Source organism: Rana temporaria, chromosome 2, assembly GCF_905171775.1.
Source record: "Rana temporaria chromosome 2, aRanTem1.1, whole genome shotgun sequence".
In the NCBI taxonomy this organism is placed as follows: Eukaryota; Metazoa; Chordata; class Amphibia; order Anura; family Ranidae; genus Rana; species Rana temporaria.
The window spans coordinates 70528309-70547297 of record NC_053490.1 but is presented as its reverse complement, the minus strand read 5'-3'; the positions used below and the strand labels follow the sequence as shown (position 1 = coordinate 70547297).

The 18989-nt window shown below is 39.9% G+C and overlaps 1 protein-coding gene across 1 annotated transcript in view; it reads right to left on the bottom strand.

The window, feature by feature from the left end:
- Positions 1-11707: 11707 nt before the first annotated feature.
- The window catches only part of FOXO1 (forkhead box O1), a 69468-nt gene continuing 62186 nt past the window's right edge, over positions 11708-18989 (bottom strand). The window contains exon 3 of the mRNA XM_040340357.1: positions 11708-15230. The gene's annotated coding sequence lies outside the window, so the exon portion shown is untranslated. The remainder of the gene's footprint in view (positions 15231-18989) is intronic.

Sequence of the window (18989 nt, the reverse complement as noted above, 5' to 3'; positions counted from 1 at the left end):
CTAATTGGAATTGTGGGTTCGCTGTCAATGTCATTCTTGGGTTAGAGATAAGGGCTGGTAAGGCTTCTGTTTGAGAATGAAAACTGGAATCCCACATCCCTCTTGGCTTACAGCTCATTGAAACCTATTGAACCAGATGACTTCACTCATACTTCTATAGTGGTGAAGACATTATATTTTTCAACTATGCCATGTTAAACACTTACTGACAAGGCACAATTATATTTCATTACCCTGAGGGTTTCAAGGGTCCCTCATACATATGGTATAGGACCAAAGTACCTTGTATGCTAGGAGTGAATGACAGTATAAAATGAAAATTGTTAAACTATTGTGGTTTAGGAGGTTTTCTTCAAACACAGAATACTGTGTAACGGTGCTTGGTGACATGACTAGTACCAGATCTCCACCTGGAGTCTTTAGCACGGGGCTTCAGGTATTCCACATCTCTGGATGCTTTTATGCCTTGGAGGACCAATGCCATTTATCTATACACGATCCTTCCGGATTTAGCATATTAACTCTGGAATTCCATGATGAACCTAGGAAGAGCACTTAGGATATATTGCCTTACAAAACAGATGGTGGTTGTCCTACTAACGGATAAATCCATAGGACCACATGGATGCACTGCTAAAGGAGCCTCTTTGAGTACAGACTTGGCAATGTCTAAGATTTTACCCTTCTTCATTCTCCTTATGGAAGATATTTGCAGTTTCTACACTTGGAATTACATCCTGGCAGACTTGGTCATTCATGAGTCAACTGAACGCGACCTCTCTTACTCCAATGTAACATTTTAGCCTCAACATTAATAGTTTGTGAGGATGTCTTTTCCATTAAGTTTTGATCTTGCTTTATAGATATGATTTAGTGGGGAGGGATGGCTTAGTTACCTCAAATGTTACCCCTATATGATATTGGCTCAAATAACATGGTGTATACGATATTAATTCTCCGGGTACCACTGGGAAGATGTGAGAGGGTTAGGATGCTTCCTATAGCTCCTATTGGGCAGGGAGTCATCATCTCTAACAAAGCCAAGGGGGGTGGAGATGCTGCCCTACCAGGGGGATTGGGTATTCTCACTTTGATAATAGGTGGGGGGCTCTTTCCCTTACTATACATTACTAGATCCATTGCTGGGGGGATTGAGTTCCATCCTCCCTAGCAATATCTATATTCCCTGGGTTACGTTATTCGCCAATAGTTTTAAGATTGGCTGGTTTAGGTTAATTTATGCTAGGGGTTGTCCTGGGGTGGCATGGGTTATTCTAGTTATTAATAGTTTACTGTTGATATTACTGATTATACTTTTCGAGTCAATACATTCTGCCTTCGGACTCGGTCCGGCTGACCCCCACACGGTGGGGCCTGGTTGCTCCTATACCCGCTGGTTGCGGTATACCTGATTTGGGTGCACCGCACCCTTTGCCGTTCGGCCTTTTATTTGTTCGGTTGCTTACTGAATCCTGTACTATTGTACAGTCCTCCACTCCGCGGACTCTGCAATATTACTCGCTTAATTAGACCTCTTTTCTCATCTTCCTCTACCTTTCCTTTCCACTCCTTCTTTCTTACCTACACTCCTAACCAATAGGGAGAAGATGGTTGACAGAAATAACATAACCCTACGATCCATTGATCAAGACACTACTAATATGAATTTGAAACTATACTCTCTGAATACAAGAGGCTTAAACACACCAGAGAAGCGATCCTTATTACTTTCCTCTTTATGGAAGGAAAGGCCTCACATAGTTTTGTTGCAAGAAACCCATTTCAGGTCAGATAGCATTCCCATATTACGGAGCGTCCATTTCCCGAACGCGTATCACGCCACTAACGGTGTATCAAAGTCGAGAGGAGTATCCATTTATTGTCTAAACATTGCCCACTTCAGGTAGAGAGCGTTGAACAAGACCCGGATGGGAGGTTTCTCTTCATCAAGGGCAAGATATATAACTCCCCGATGACCATTGCCAATATCTACGCACCGAATACACAACAAGTTAGCTTTTTTAGAGATATTGTTCAAAGACTAACGGTGTTTCAATCTGGGATACTGATCTTAGGAGGAGATTTCAATGTCCCCCTGAATCCCCTTCTTGACACATCCAATGGATCTTCCTGTTTGACTTACCGAGCCCTCCGGGCCATTAAAACCCAACTAGACTTGCTGACCTTACATGACACATGGCGTACGCTCAATCCCACGACTAAAGACTACACTTATTATTCACCACTACATACTAAATACTCGAGAATTGATTTTTTTTTTGTAACACAGGAAGACCTGGTCCGACTCTCTGACACGTCAATTGAGCCTATGGTGCTTTCGGATCACCACCCAATCACGATGACGCTATCTTGGAGAGGTCACTCTCCGGGTAGACCAGTGTGGAGGATGGATGATTCCATTTTGCTTGACCCCAGCTGTGCAACTGAAATTTCGGAATGCATAGCCCATTACTTCACCGATAATTCCACAAATGAGGTAGCTCCGGCATCAGTTTGGGCAGCACACAAATGCGTCCTCCGGGGAAAAATTATCTCTATTATGGCCAGACGGCGCAGGCTCAGAACTGCCAGACTTAACGAGCTTTTATCTAAAATAAAGACTTTGGAAGCTGCTCACAAACGCTCTGTAGCGGCGGGTTCCCTAGAGGCCCTATTGGAGGCCAGAAAAGACCTTCAATCTGAACTCCACAAAAGGCTACAATACAAGTTTAACCTAACTCATAAACTTTACTACGAATTTGGCAATAAGTCTGGCAGGTTATTAGCACATGCACTACAAAAGAAAAAAGAAGCCAACACAATCCACTCCATCACCACCCCTACAGGAGAAATTCTCCATAGGTCAGACTTGATCGCTAAACAATTTACAGATTTTCTTTCTTCATTATATGACTTACCTTCTCAGTCTGGGTTAGGGATGCCGACGCCCCGGGAAAAACTTTTGGATGACTTTCTCTCTGGGTATGGTCTACCGGCTTCTCAGATTCCTGACCTGTCACATTTAGACGAGCCGGTGTCTATGGACGAAGCATTAAATGCTTTGAAACAGATGAAGCCGGGTAAGAGTCCTGGCCCAGACGGTTTGACGTCAGGATATTACAAGACATATGCTACGCTACTACTCCCCCATTTCATTAAAGCTTTCAATGACATTCCTTTTTCCCTATCCACTGGATCTGACTTACTTGAAGCACACATAGCTTTGATCCCGAAGCCTGGGAGGGACCATACATTAGTTACTAATTACCGTCCCATTTCATTATTGAATGTGGACCTAAAACTCTTCGCTAAGATATTAGCCAATAGATTACTTCCCCTCCTTCAGACTTTTATATCCACTGATCAAGTTGGATTTGTTCCGGGTAGAGAGGCAAGGGACAATACAACAAAGGCAATAAATATTCATCGATGGTTGTCCACTTCCAAGATTAGGGGTTTCTTTTTATCCCTTGACGCCGAGAAGGCGTTCGATAGAGTGGCCTGGGATTATATGGAAGCAGCGCTTTGTAAGCTTGGTCTACCGCATCGCTTTATGCGGATGGTTATGGCGCTGTATTCAACTCCCACGGCCCGGGTCAGAGTGAATGGCCGGCTATCGGACGCCTTCTCGGTGCATAATGGCACGAGACAGGGTTGCCCTCTCTCACCCCTCATTTTTATTCTAATTTTAGAACCCTTTTTGAGACGGTTGCGCGACAACCCGGATGTGCGGGGAGTTGATGTCAAAGGGAAACAATATAAGGTGGCTGCATACGCGGATGACGTCCTATTTCTGACGAATCCTCTGATCTCCATTCCAAATTTACTCAAAGATTTCAAATTATTCCAAATACTCTCTAACTTTAAAATCAATTTTAGCAAATCAATCGCTTTGAACGTGTCGCTTCCTCAGGATGTCGTGACCCTTTGCAAACACAATTTCCCCTTTAAGTGGGACCCAAATGACATAACCTATCTAGGGATCAAATTGCCCACTAAGCTTTCTGATTTATATTTACGTAATTTCGTACCAGCCTTGCAGACTATCAAGACCAATCAAGAGGCTTCGACTAAGGGAACAATCTCATGGTTCGGGAGGGCGGCGGTTTTAAAGATGAATGTCCTTCCCAGGCTTCTTTACCTTTTCCAAGCAATACCCATTAAACTCCCTGCCTCCTTTCTGGCCTCATTCAAACTCATTTGTAGACGTTTTCTTTGGGCTGGACGTCCAGCTCGATTGAATTGGGATAGAATGACCATGCCCAAGATGAGGGGTGGACTGGGAGTACCAGATCTCTCTAAATATCACAAAGCTTGCTTACTAACAAGAATAGTCGATTGGCATGTACATTAAAGAAGAAAAGGATTGGGTTAAGTTGGAAGAGGCTTTCGTTGGTTTTAGGATTTCACATCTCCCATGGATAGACAAAAAATTTACTCCCAGGTCCTGTACTTCCCACCCCGTAATTGGCCCAACCCTTGCTTGCCTTAGAAAGACAAGTGGGGACTCACACATGGCATCTCACCCAGGTCCTATGACCCCACTCAATCTAAACCCCGGATTTTCAGAAGGTATTAATACTATAAATCCTGGGGGGTCCGAGACAGCCCCCACACTGAGAGCACATCAGTTTTTTGATAAGGGCAAACTTCTATCCCACTCAGCCATGGTTCGGAGATTTCCGGATTTCCAAATCCCACGTTTTAAATACTTTCACATTAGAATTTTTTTTCTAAACTCACAAACATCCGATCTATGGTGCAGGGATCTTTCACACCTTGAAAAGCTGTGCGAATCCTCTGCCCCTCAACGTCACCTTATTTCGGGGATCTATTTGTGGCTTACCCCTCAAGAGACCGCGATGTCCACTATCCATACGAAATGGGAGGCTGATCTTCAGGTATCATTGTCAGATGGTGACTGGAGCTCAATATGGAACCACATTCACAAGGGCTCTATTAATGTATCTGCCCAGGAAAATAGATACAAAATCTATTCCAGGTGGTACAGAACCCCAAGCAAATTACACAAATTTTACCCGACAGTGTCACCGACTTGTTGGAGGTGTGGTGGAGAAGTGGGTACTCTCCTACATATCTGGTGGAGCTGTTCGAAACTACAGCCCTTTTGGCAGGAGGTACATTCGCATATTGCCAAGATTACCTCCTATACACCTGACTTTACCCCAGGGCAGTATCTTCTTCATCACACCTCTCTGCCACAATCAATCTATCGGAAATCACTTGTATTACACTTAATCAATGCGGCTACTCAATGTATCCCGATACGGTGGAAGGACCCCATTCCGCCTACACTGTTGGATTGGCAGGTGAGGGTGGATAAAATAGAGATGATGGAAAGGTTGATTCATCAGGCTAATGACAATTTTGAAAAATTTAGACACATTTGGAGATGGACATTATATAGGACACCCACTACTCATAACTCAACATAGGTTCCCGCCTAATGATTCGAATTCCTTTTATAGCTAGATCTTTTTTCTTTTTCTCTGACCGAGGTCTTTCTGGTAAAAAAGCTATAGACATACTTTTTATCTTGCACTGCTCTGTCTTTCAACTCCTTTCATATTCTTTTAACCCCCTTGGTAGTGCACGAATGCGTGCACCTGCGGAGTGTGAAATAAAATCATAATTTCATTGGGAGGATTTGAAGCCTCTGGGAAAGGAATTTCTTAATTATAGGTAGGCCCGAGGTTTCTATTACCTGGGACTCGTTTTTGAGCAGAAGGTTAAAAACATTTAGGTTTTTGACCAGATGTTTGCGTTATTGAACTTCTCCTTGTTCCTATCCCCCCTCTCCAGTATTCAGCTAATGTTTCTGAAGGGGGTATACGGGACGGGGAATTGCTCCTCATAGTCTCTGTTTATTTAGTTAAATGTCTGCAACTAGGATATATGTGTAAGGATAGAGCGATAAGAGCTATTTTAACGTTATATTCACTAGTTTACTTTATTAGGATGGGTATTAGATAAATGAGACCCTTATTGGTGTTCCTTCTTTATATGCAAATATACCTTCGGTACAGAAGACATGTGTTGGGGACGGGTTACGATCTGTTGTTCTTCATTTGGCCTTTGTACACATGCAAGGTTTATATGATATTCTTTGCCAACTTTATTTGTGTCATATTAACCACTTACTTATGTAATGCATATCTGAATGTATTGACATTAACTTTCAATAAAAACTTTTCTGGAAAAAAAAAAAAAAAAAAAAAAAAAAAGACAGCCCATTTCTTTAAATGGGCCACCTAAGGCACAAAAATGTATTGGTTCATGTGCCATTTCTGGTAACGCACTGCAACACAAATTAGTCAGCAAGGTGAATTGAGGTGCCATTCAGAATGGGTCACCAGTGTGTGTATATAATAATAAAAAAAACTTGTTTTGCAGTGTTGGAAATTATCAACTTTTTTTTCCCAATTATAATTTCTGTCCACCTCCACTAGCCCGACTTCAAAGTCGCACCACTTTGGAGTCCGACATTGATGTGACTTTACACTCTGTGGCACTGAAGTTGTATTAAAGTCAGACCAAAGTACTGCAGGAACCTTTTCTTCTAAAGTCAGACAGACTTTGTGTAGTATCATCAGTTAAGACAACTCTCATAGGGAAACCTTGAATTTCACGTCATCCGACTTGTGGTCGTCGGATTCTATGGCGCATCAGTGTGAACTGAGCATTAATGAGTTTTTAATGTACATACAGTATATGTGGATTGTTTTATTATCCATCTGCTGTATATCTATAAACATTTAACAAATGTTAATTTTCAGTATATACCATATTCATCTAAATGAAAATAAAGACACACCAAATAGAAGACATTAAATTGTAGCATAATTTATATACATTTATGGCTTCATACAACAGATTGTTCTTGTGTCTGTAAATACATCAGGCACTTGTCCGCAGATATTGAATCATGAATTGTTAATAGAAAGGAACATGAAAATGCTGCAACAGAAAGCATTTTTACATGCCACCACAAGAGATATTGCTGATTTATTGAATTCACGTTGCATGCTGGTTAATGCAATGCTGGTTAAAAGAGACACAATCTTGCTTGCAAGTAGCATTTCGTAGCCTCCAAGTAATATACAACCTAAAATTAATAAAATCAGTCATAAATTAAGGGATAACAAATTTATAACGAAAAGATGAAGAGGAAATCAGTAAAAGCACTGATATCATCATCCAGTGGTTTAACAAGTGCAAATGTTATATACATTTTAATGTTGGTCCAATCTAGGAGTCCTACATTTTTAAAAGGGCTTTCCAGGAAATAAAAATTGGAACCTTACTTTAGACCCATCTGTTGAATGGCATGATGGAATTAGTGCACCCATAGAGGTTTCTCATATGTAGCCATGCAGCTTAGACCCAATGATGCCCATACAGCACTATTAGACTTCAATAGCTACAAGCAGCTATAGTATGTGCCACCTCTTGATGGTGTTTGCAGAACCCTTAAAATTGCAGTTCCCGGTCTCAATGTGATGGTACTGACACTACAGTGGGTCTCGTTGCATATGAGAACCAGCTCAAAAAATTAAATATTTAAAAAAAAGTATTTTGATTCTATAAACTGTACTGGTTTTATATCTATTGAAATGTACAATCCAGCCAATGCTCAATGGGTATACAGTACATACACAGAGGCAGATAGATGTAGCTTACAGCCACATACTGCTCAGGAACTGATGGATGGTTTTTAAAACCTGATAAGCCTCTTTAAGGGTGCACTATGCTTTTGCAGCTTATAAGCATATAAATTATCAATGCAAAACTTTAGCATTGACCCAGCTTAGACATCATACAGCTAGTCAACAATCACTGGCAAAGCCCAACTGAGCTGGTGCAAAAAAAATTAACAGCTTGCTGATAATCGCACATAACGTAATTGTGTCCAGTTACAAACTACTAGCAATTTTGCCACAAATTAAGGGCACAAGCAGGAGAAATTTCAAGACATAGTCACTAAATGGTCTGGTCATTAAATGTTCACATAGGCAGCAGGCTTGCACTGCACAAGAACTTTAGCTTACCAAAACAGAAAACTTCAATAACTGCATATACAGTATATTTACACACACCTTAACATTTCTAGATTACTATATATTAAAAAAAAAAAAAAAATACACTGCTGTTGAAAACAGTAAACACTGAAAACACAAAAGGAAAAAGAGAAAGAAATTGTGCATAGCTGTAACCTTCCACACTTACTGGATATGATAAACACTCGGACTTGAAATACAAATATTGGTCTGTTTTCTATTGCTGGATCATAATGGTCAGAGGACAATGTACAGATATAATAAATGAAGATAAAAGGGAGGCTGTGCTTTGGGAGCAATATCATACTGTATGTTGAGTCTCATAAGGTACCAATCCATTGTGGGAAGTCTTATAAACAATATAGAAAAGTGTGTGGTATTTTATGTGGGCTTACACTACACCGAGATGTAGACAACAGTCAGAAAAACCTGCTGTATCAGGTTTAGTAGCAACAAAATAATGAAAGAAAAAAAAAAATGGGATTCCAGTTCAGATTATAGTAATGAATACAGGAAGAGAAATGATATCAATATAGGTTTATATGGGGGCAGGAGACATTGTTAGGCACCTCATCGATTTGAATGTTTCTTTCAGCACCTATGTACTTTAAGGTGAAGTGTAAACCCTGGTGGTGGCTGAGATGAAGTTGTCACATATCTACATATGGCAAGCAGTTGCAACCTAGATCTAGACCATTATGTCCAGCTTTTCAGATGAACCATTATATGGGATTACAACCTAAAATACAAAGCAGTGATGGCAAACCTTGGTACCCCAGATGTTTGGAAACTACATTTCCCATGATGCTCATGCACTCTGCAGTGTAGTTGAGCATCATGGGAAATGTAGTTCCAAAACATCTAGGGTGCCAAGGTTCACCATCACTGGCCTAAAGTAAACAGATACAAGTTTAAACACATTTACCAATTCCAATGGCATATTTCAAACTGACAGTGGCAGGATTCTTCTTTTTCTAGGAGATATTTTTAAACTCTGTTTGAAGATCCCTGCACCACTGCCCAGTGTTGCTCTTGCATGCAAGTAACTCATTCATTAACCCCTAAGCCAGCCATACCATGTTAGAACAGCAACGGATTCAGAGCATGCAGCCGGAATTCTAACTGCTGATAGCCCTGCTGCTTTGCTAAAAGTCAAATCGACACTTGTTGAAGTCAGGCTGAAAGTTGCCAGCAGCTAACCAGGGCTGCTAGCTTAAAAAAATAGCCCAGCATGGGAATTTGTCCATCTATGCCATTTGTGTGGATGGAGGAATCCGTTTGCTTTCTTTATTTGAGCCTGCTCAGATCCAGTTCATGAAAAGTGAGAGAAACTTTGTATGGGAAGTTAGTCTAAACTGACGGTAAATAGAAAAACGGTAAAACTACCATTGACCCTAAAAGCATCAAGCTGCAACAGGAACTAAAAAAAGCCTCAAGCGGAATTCCACCCAGAAATTTAACCTCCGGTGTCACATTTGACACCTTTCAGGGGGGAAAATATACCAGTCTAACCCAGGTATTTGCTCCCACTATAGCCGAAAGACCGATGCAGTATCCACAGCAATCTATGCCATGACTGACCCCTTCTCCATTTTCCCCAACTGTCTTCTGGGAGACGCCCTGGACAAGTAAGTGTCCTTATTTAAAAAATCAGCAGCTGCAGTATTTGTAGCTGCAGACTTTCAATTTGTTTATTTTTTTTTTTGAAGGCGGAACTCTGCTTTAAAGATGTGGGCCAATACTGCTTCAGAGGCTACTTAATGAGTTTATCTTCTTAAATAAGTTAATTTTAAAAATAAAATAGATTTTTTATTTTTGCAGGCCAAAAAAAAAAAAGTGCATTTACCATTTCTTTTGCGTTTTTGTTTTTAGGAGCCTGAAAAGCATTGTACAAGTGAACAGCAGATTGCAGGTGCCATGCGGGACTCCTACAGACTGTCAGTGTAAGCTGTCTGCTCGTACAGGCAAGCAGATTCATGGCAGGATGAATCAAACTACCAGAGCACTCAACATGACTTTGGTAGTTTGAGAACTACAAGCAGTTGCAAAGGCTGTCAGTACGTGTAGTCTTCTCATTCACAGAACTGTGAATGAATAACATGGCTGGGCGAGCAGAGCCCCCACAGGGCTTCATTTTTTTAAATTGTGAAAGCAGGGGGAGAAGATACCCATCTCGCTGTTGCAACAGGGGATCTGGGGGGGGGGGGGCAGTGCTACAGTAACAGGTTATACCCTGAATATGGGTGTAGTATGTAACAAGTTACAAAAGGTAAACTTAGCCTTTAAAGTAGAATTCTAGGATATAGCCAACCAGTCTTAAAAACTGCTCCCTCCTAAGACTTGTACTAAGATGCAAGAAATCTGTGTGTACTTTATTTTAAGGCAGCTTCCATGTCAGCCAACACTGGCTGCAGGGGAGAGGAAAGAGGCAGGAATGCCCAAGTGGTGACATCACCCATAGTCTTAGTATGGCCCACTTGTCGTCACTCCCTGGTATCTAAAACAGGGGAGCCAATCAGGACTGGAGGAGCCTGAAAATAGACAAGTATACATATCTTTCTTCCACATGTTAGCTAGCACAGGTGTTGGGAGGAGGGAGCCAGCAGTTTGAGAATTGGTTAGCTTTATCTCAGAATTCTATTTTAATAAAAGTAAACTTTCAACTGGATGTGGTAAGGGTGTTGTTCAAGGTCGGTTGTACTTAAAGTGTTGGGACACCTGTTGGTAACTCATGCTTATAATTGTGCTTGGGGTGAAAATAATGCATTCTATAGATACATTACCTGGCAAGCCTACACAGTGGGCATGTTTCTTCTGCTCCAGCCTTTAGGGCAGGGATATGCAATTAGTGGACCTCCAGATGTTGCAGAACTACAAATCCCATGAGGCATAGCAAGACTCTGACAGCCACAAGCATAACACTCAGAGGCAGAAGCATGATGGGACTTGTAGTTTTGCAACAGCTGGAGGTCCGCTAATTGCATATCCCTGCTTTAGGGGAATGGAGGTTATAAACAAGCCTTTACAGCAGGGATCCTCAAACTACGGCCCTCCAGCTGTTGCAGAACTACACATCCCATGAGGCACTGTAAAACTCTGACATTCACAGACATGACTAGGCATGATGGGAAGTGTAGTTCCTGAACAACTGGATGGCCGTAGTTTAAAGACCCATGCTTTACAGGGACTCTTGTTGACACAACTACACATGGTTATGTATTTATACAGCAAAACTGAGCCATACAGAGGAACTACTGCACCAGTGTGCATTAAATCTTACCATGCTGCATATGGACTTTTTTTAAGAATTCGGTCTATGAATTGTATTACATTTTTTTTTTTTACATGAGGCAACATGTATTTTGGATTTACCTATAGAGAAGGAACTCCACTGTATAACCAACTTGGGACTAAAAATATACTGTGAAATAAAACAGCTTGTGTAAATATGTCAAGATGTACCAATATCCTTGAAATCCAAAAAGGCAGCAGTATTCTAAGGCAGCACAATATGCTTGGCTGGCATCTTAGGTAACGGAAATGCAAAATGAGACAATGATATGCGATAAATAAACTTAAGGCAGCTACATACAAATAAAATATTCATAATTCACTGCAGGACCAAGAAATATACACAAAGCAACATTTAATCATTTAGTGCCAGAAAACAGTTGCACGATATGCCTAAGGCCCCTTTTACAAAGGCTTGCCCATGTACAGACTCTGCTTTGCTCAGCAGGGATTGCTCCGCTGATCCCCACTAAGCAGGCAGATGACAGGTCCGTCTCCGCTCACTGTGCAGAGATGGACCTAACAAAGCCCCGCTGATCTCTATGGCGATTGGATGAAAACAGAATGTCTTTCCATTTTCATCCAATTCTCCAGACGGATGGAAAATAGGGTTTCTATCCGTTAGGATTTCACAGACCGGATCGGATAACGGCGGATGTGAGTGGACAGGTCAACGCTGACATCCGCTGCTCAATAGAGGTGCATGGAGTGGCCCATCAGGTCCGCCTGAAAAACTGGCAAGCGGACCCGATTGAAAAGTCTGTGTGAAAGGGGCCTGAATGTATTCCTGTCTGACACCAATGTATCGTTTACATGACAGATATATAATTCACTTTGCAGTAGGAGATGGCAAGTTCTAGCTCAGCAATGCTATGCCTACATATCAATCATTCTTTGGTTAAGATGAGTATGAGACATATCATGCCTAGGCAATACCATGCCAATCTCTTTTAGAAGGGTGGTTAATTAGTATTATGGAAAGCCTAATGACAATATATAAGCAAAAACTCATGATTCTCCCAAGCAAGCAATACAAATATTTATACATATCTCATTTAAGGCAAAATGAAGAAATATTTACTTCTTATTTACAGGATTTCCTCCATTTTCCTTGCATTAAAATATCAACATGGTAAAAAGCACCCATATTCTATAGATACAAAAAGCTTGTAGTACAAAGCACACAGAGGAATACTGAACAATTCTGTGCTATTTGGGGTTACTAGGATGCTGGCACAGGCCAAAATAGACATGGGTACGGACAATGATATACTAAAAACAGCATGAACAGAGAATTCTACACAGATTTTAAAAACATTTCTGTACAAGATCCAACAATCTATTTGTCTCTGTAGTAGTTGACTGCTTGTAGGCTGTATCCTTTCATCTTGAGAGGTGCTTCTCCAGAAAATAGAACATGGGGTTAGGTAGACATGGGTGTTCACTCAGTTTGGGATTGACAAAGGGGTCAGTTTTATCCAATAGCCAACAGCAAATCTAAGGTGCAGGGGAGCTTGAAATACTACTGGCAATAGAAAAAAAAAGTCTCAACTAGTTAGCCAGCTATAGTTTAAAATGCATTGGCTAGCTATTGTGTTTAATACCAAGCATGGTTTGTGGAATACAAAACACCACATTTCATAAAAGCTGGTAGCAGTTAACTGAAGGTATTCCATAAGATTCAGTAACAAAATATTGTCTTTTAATTAGAACAAAGCCCACTTAACTGCCATAAGGCACAACAGATTCTTAAATGGCTCAAGTGCCACTTTTTAAATGTTACCAAGATGTCTGCCTATACTCCCCCATCATGCAATAAATTAAATTGAAAGGGTTTTACCACCAAGCTGCAGATTATGGCTTGCACTTAAAGCTGAACTCCAGCCGATAAAGAAAGCAAAAGCAGCCATGCCCCAGGACAAATAACGAAAGTGCAGAAAACACCATGATAAATTTCCCATCTGCAAGCATGTCCATAGTGTCTGCCCGCATAACGTGCATGCTCCTCTATAAGGGATTACAGGAAACCAATAATCAGATACTATTTGTATTTAAAAGGATAAGTTCACCTTTCAAAAAAAAAAAGCCCAAACAAAAGCGCATCTTTTTGCAAGTATAGAGGGGGGGGGGGGGAGGCTTTTTTTGGAGTCTGTAAGACGTTGTGATCAGCAGATGATGGGTGCAATGTCAGGACCGTACAGAAGATGGTCTGTGTAGCAGTCTGTCCATTCAGTTCCTGAATGACAGTAATATCAATGAACTAAGTACAGCAAGGTTTCATGTTTTTAGGCTTTTCGTTTCATCCAAGAGAAATCCTGACAACATGACCTGCTAGGGGTACTTGAGGATTGGCGTTGAGAAACACTGACCTAGAGCTCTCATCAGCACCCCGGTAGTTCATTGAGAACTACAAGCCGCCAGCCACAAAGGTGGTCAAGTACTTGTAGTTCATTCATAGAACTAGGTGAGTTCTTTGTGATAGAGCGCGCGTGGAGAAGAGCCATGGGCTGCTGTCACAATTAGAAGGGGGATCAGGAAGAGGTTACATGTGCCACCTTATAAGATTAATGTAACATGTTCCCAAAAGGTAAACTTGTCCTTTTATGAATGTAAAACTGGACTAAAAACTGGTAAAAATAGAATTCATCTGCCTGGAGATCAGCTTCAAGTCAACTCTGGATGCCAATATAAAGCAAGTGTTGTTCCTATGGGCAGTTGCTAAAACCCCTTCTCTCCTTTAAAGGCCCCAACATAAAAATTGACCAAGAACAGAATTACAGTAACCGCCTTGAAGCATTTGCTGGACTGATTGCCAAAGGCAATTTAGATGAAACCAGCAGCTAGGTGAAGATCCGGTTTAATAAAAGGTTTCTGCACACCACATTCTAACAGAACAAATTCTGCTTAAGCAGCAGACCTCCTTACTCAGTCAAAGCTTGGTTTTAAACATGCTAGGACAGATTAAATAAACTCAGAATGCAAACTCTGGCTGTTTTGATTTCAATCTCCAAGTTGACTGGGTGCCATGTTCACCAGAAATTACAGAAGCATGGCAATTGCAAAAAAAAAAAAAAAGGGGTTTTCAGCAGGTTTGTTTGGCCACTGAGGGGAGTTTGGCATCGAGGCATCTGGGCTGGCAATGGGTAATAAAAATCATGTCATATCAGATCTTCTACAACCATAAAATCTGCAGAAGGTGAACTTTTCTGCACAGAGTGATCAAATTCAAACAAAAAGACAAAATGAAACAATCTTCTAAAATTAAAGTTGCCCATTTTAGAGCATAAAAATTAGAACTCAGAATTATATAATTAGCACCAACCCTGGATCATTTTAATGTTGGTCCAAAAACAGGGAGAATCCCTGCTGGTTTGGAATGTAATTAAATTAGACCACTGCTGTTAAACACAGATTTGGCAGTTACCAAAGAGACAGGTAGCATTATAAAAAGTTGCTGACAAAAGCTCTTTAAAACTTCATAATAAATTGTTTAGTGCAGCTGGGGATGTCACGTTTTCCAGTCTTGAAGATATTAAAAATGCTCAGAAGCGTCACTACCGAGCAGATTTGAAACTCACATAAAAGCACCCTAGAGCAAAGAAGCAGGTACACAAACTACACCCATCAAGTCATTTTTAGTTGCTCTTTAAAGCACCCAAACAGCAATGGTAATAACGCAGTCTGTTCTTCCATTCGTTTTTCTAGTCAGTTTGGCACTTCAGAGTGAGGGGGGGGGGGGGGGGGGTCCAAGAGCAGCACATAACTGGCATAATCTGAGACAAATCCGTGTTTGTTGATTTGAATAAGGTGGGAAATGGGCATCTTTGGAGCTGTCTTCAACTGTAATTTTTACAGTTACCTCTGGGGAAAAAAAATAAATAACAAGTTTTAACTTTTAAGTAATGTGGCATTTAAGATTACATAGTTAGTCGGGTTGAAAAAAGACACAAGTCCATCCAGTTCAACCACAAAAAAAATAAACAAAATAAAAAACATAGTACAATCCCATACACCCAACTCCATACCCACAGTTGATCCAGAGGAAGGCAAAAAAACCCAGCAGAGCATGATCCAATTTGCTACAGCAGGGGAAAAAATTCCTTCCTGATCCCCCGAGAGGCAATCGGATTTACCCTGGATCAACTTTACCTACAAATCTTAGTACTCAGTTATTTTATGTACATTTAGGAAAGTATCCATATGCATTGCATATCCATATTCATATTCATTGCATTTATAATCCAATAAATGTTTCTCCTCAGTAAGCTTGCCCCCATCATCCAAGCCGTTCTGGCTGGGGGTTAGTCATCGTGCTCACCCCCTTCCCTTGGGACTACATCCCTGCAGGGAGACGCAGTGTTCACTAGTGGGTTTTTAAAACCCAGTACCGGTAGTTCTACAAATAACAGCCTATGTGTGCATAGAGAAAGGGAGTAGGTGCTCCAGGTGGGAACCCAAATGAAGAGCAACCGTAGCAGATAACTCAGGTGCAGGCAATGCACTCAGCAAGGCAGGAACAAAAGTGTTTCTGGACAGCCGCACTCTGAACAAATTGTAGCCTTTATTAAAAGGACAGCACTACAAGTCACAGCAAAAATAAAAATAAAACCTAGCATCTGACGCATTTCGCACTGAATCTAGTGCTTAGTCATAGCTTGACTAAGCACTAGTTCCAGTGCCAAATGCATCAGCTGCCAGGTTTTATTTTCATTTTTGCTGTGACTTTTAGCGCTGTCCTTTTAATAAAGGCTACAATTTGTTCAGAGTGCGGCTGTCCAGAAACACTTTTGTTCCCATGTGTGCATAGACACATAGGATAACATGCTGGGGAGTTTACTGGCTGTAGAAATAGAAAAAATTAAAAAAATAAATAAAACACACACGCGCAGTAAAAAAAAGTCCAGTGCATTGAGGCCTTATATTTGATCCTAGCTGCATACTGTATATCGATACATTTTGGATGGGTACAGTTTGAAATGCACTTTTGAACATTGTGGGTTATGACGCATCTTTTTTACTTGAGAGCCATTGGTATATAAGCAGACACATGCCGTTTGTGTGTTCTTATGATTATAGTGCAACATCCCATTTATGAGAAGGTGTGTGGATACGTACAGCTATAGTCAGTAGCCAACATATTTACAGCGATTGATGGCTGAGTGATACATTTATGCCGGGTCCCGTATTGCTGGAACAGTGTATGGCTGCCAGTGCCCATTTAAGATGGCATATTATATTTAAGTTATATGCCAAGTTTTTTTCTTAGAAAGGCAGATACATTTGGGGTACAAGTCAAGGTTGACTGCATTGGACCTGGGATGATATTTTTTCCTCGGTTTGCCTTAGTGGAAAACAAGAGGATATTAGTGGGCAGGTACTCAATTACTTCTGTCCTGTTTTAGCGTTGGCCCTTTTAAAATGGGACACATTTTAGCAAGCATCTTTGTTGATACATCTGCCATGTTCTCAGTTGTGTGGAAAACCTCAGAGTGAGTGGCCAGATACCAGAGGTTATGTCTGCTGTGTCAACTTAATCGATTTCATACAGAATTATTGGACACTATATTGGCAGATACCTTTCAATGAGCCATCTCTCCAAGTCTACTGTGATTTTATAACAGCCTTACTACTTACTTTTAAATATATTGATATATGCATCCATTACTGGAGGGAAGCGGTTATATATATTCTTAAAATTAAATGGGTTTGTGGAATTGGCCTAATTGATCTAAAGATCGCTATATATTTACGATACATTATTGATGAAGTTTATCCAACATGAAATGGAGCTTAGTTATGTAGCATGAGGCTGTATATTCTGCAATATTTACATTTTTGGTAAACTCATTCAATGAATCCAAGCTCTGCAAGTTGAGATAACATGCACTGCATTGAAGCATTCACACAATTTTCACAGTAACCATGAGATAAAACAAAGTTCAGGAATATGCCTTTATCTCATTGTTTTGCAAATCCAAGTACACTATAATGTATGATTGAATCGGTTCTGATAGCACCGTTTTACTAACCTGACAGCTTATTCAAAATAGGAAACCTTCATTTTGTTTGCAAATATTAAAGATTCTAACTACCAGCAAGAATAAGTCCTTACATTTAAAGAGCAACTGTCATTTCAGATCCATCATGGCAGAGCCTGTTAGTGGGCATCCACTCACCTGCTGTCACCACGTCCATCACTTTGTTGCGTCACTGCTGTATCACCAGCTGTCCCATTAAAGTGAATGAGACCGTTGTTGAGTCAACAGCAGGTCAGAGGAGGAGCCGCTGCAGGACAGAAATGATAGTTGCTCTTTAAAAATTAAGGTTTAAATCATGATTTTAATCAAATCCACCCTGCTCTGGACATAAAAATACCTTGTATAAGTGAGGTTAGGTCATTAATGTGAGATATACCTCTATAATAAAAAAAAAAAAAAAAAAAAAAATAAATTATAGCTATGATTTTTTTTTAATGAGCTTGTTACTTCAAAATATAAAAAATTTAATTTTGACATTTGAAGTGGTGCATAGTCTTAATATATATTTTTTGTGCATAAGTGTAAACCATCTTTTGAGTTCTCTTTTGGGATGTCTTTCTGAATCGTGTACCACATGGACTCTAACTTCTAGGCTTGGAGTCATCTTTGTTTACAGTAATTTCAAATACACTTTTTTACTGCAGTAAAGCTAGTACAACTGCTATACAAACTTATTTTATATTTTTTAAAAACACAATATTTTCTCTTTCCACTTTTTCCCATTTTGTTTCCCAAGAGTAAAGCAGACCTCTGATGCTTGTCTACACTTAGATTTACAGGTCTGTCTAGGTTAAAGTACAAATTGCATCAAAATAAAAGGAACCGCTAGTTTGTGGTTTTACATGAAGGTGGAGATGAAAAAAATAAATTATATATATATATATATATATATATATATATATATATATATATATATATATATATATATATATATATATATATATATATATATATATATATATACACACACATATACACACACACATTCCCCATTCATCAGCCTCACTGCAAAAATCAGGGAAAGCTTAAAATTTCAAGACTCGCAAGAAATTGCCCCCGTTTGGCAAGCAAGCTAGAAGGCGGGGGTCCAAGGAAAGTGCCTCTTACTCCCCAGCTCCCCCCTTTCTAAAAAAAAAAATTTTTTTTTTAAGAATAAGTTTTACATATATATATATATATATATATACATACATACATATATACATATTAAGTAAAACTTATTCTTAAAAAAAATAAAAATAAAATTATATATATATATATATATATATATATATATATATATATATATATATATATATATATATATATAAATTTTTTTTTAATTGGGAGGAGGGGAGGGATGCACTCTATTAAGTAGTGCCATCTTGAATCTTGCCTCCTCCATGCACACACTAAATTATGGGACTACATTCCCCAAACTTGTCTTATTCCAAGCAGCCAGATATATACTGCAAAACACACCATCTGGTTTACAATCTAGTACTGTTCAGTATTAGGTAAAGCGGTCTATTAGTTTACATAGGTACAATTTTTACTAAATGTCAGTCACTGTTGTGGGCGTTACTGCAGTAATGTGCTGGCT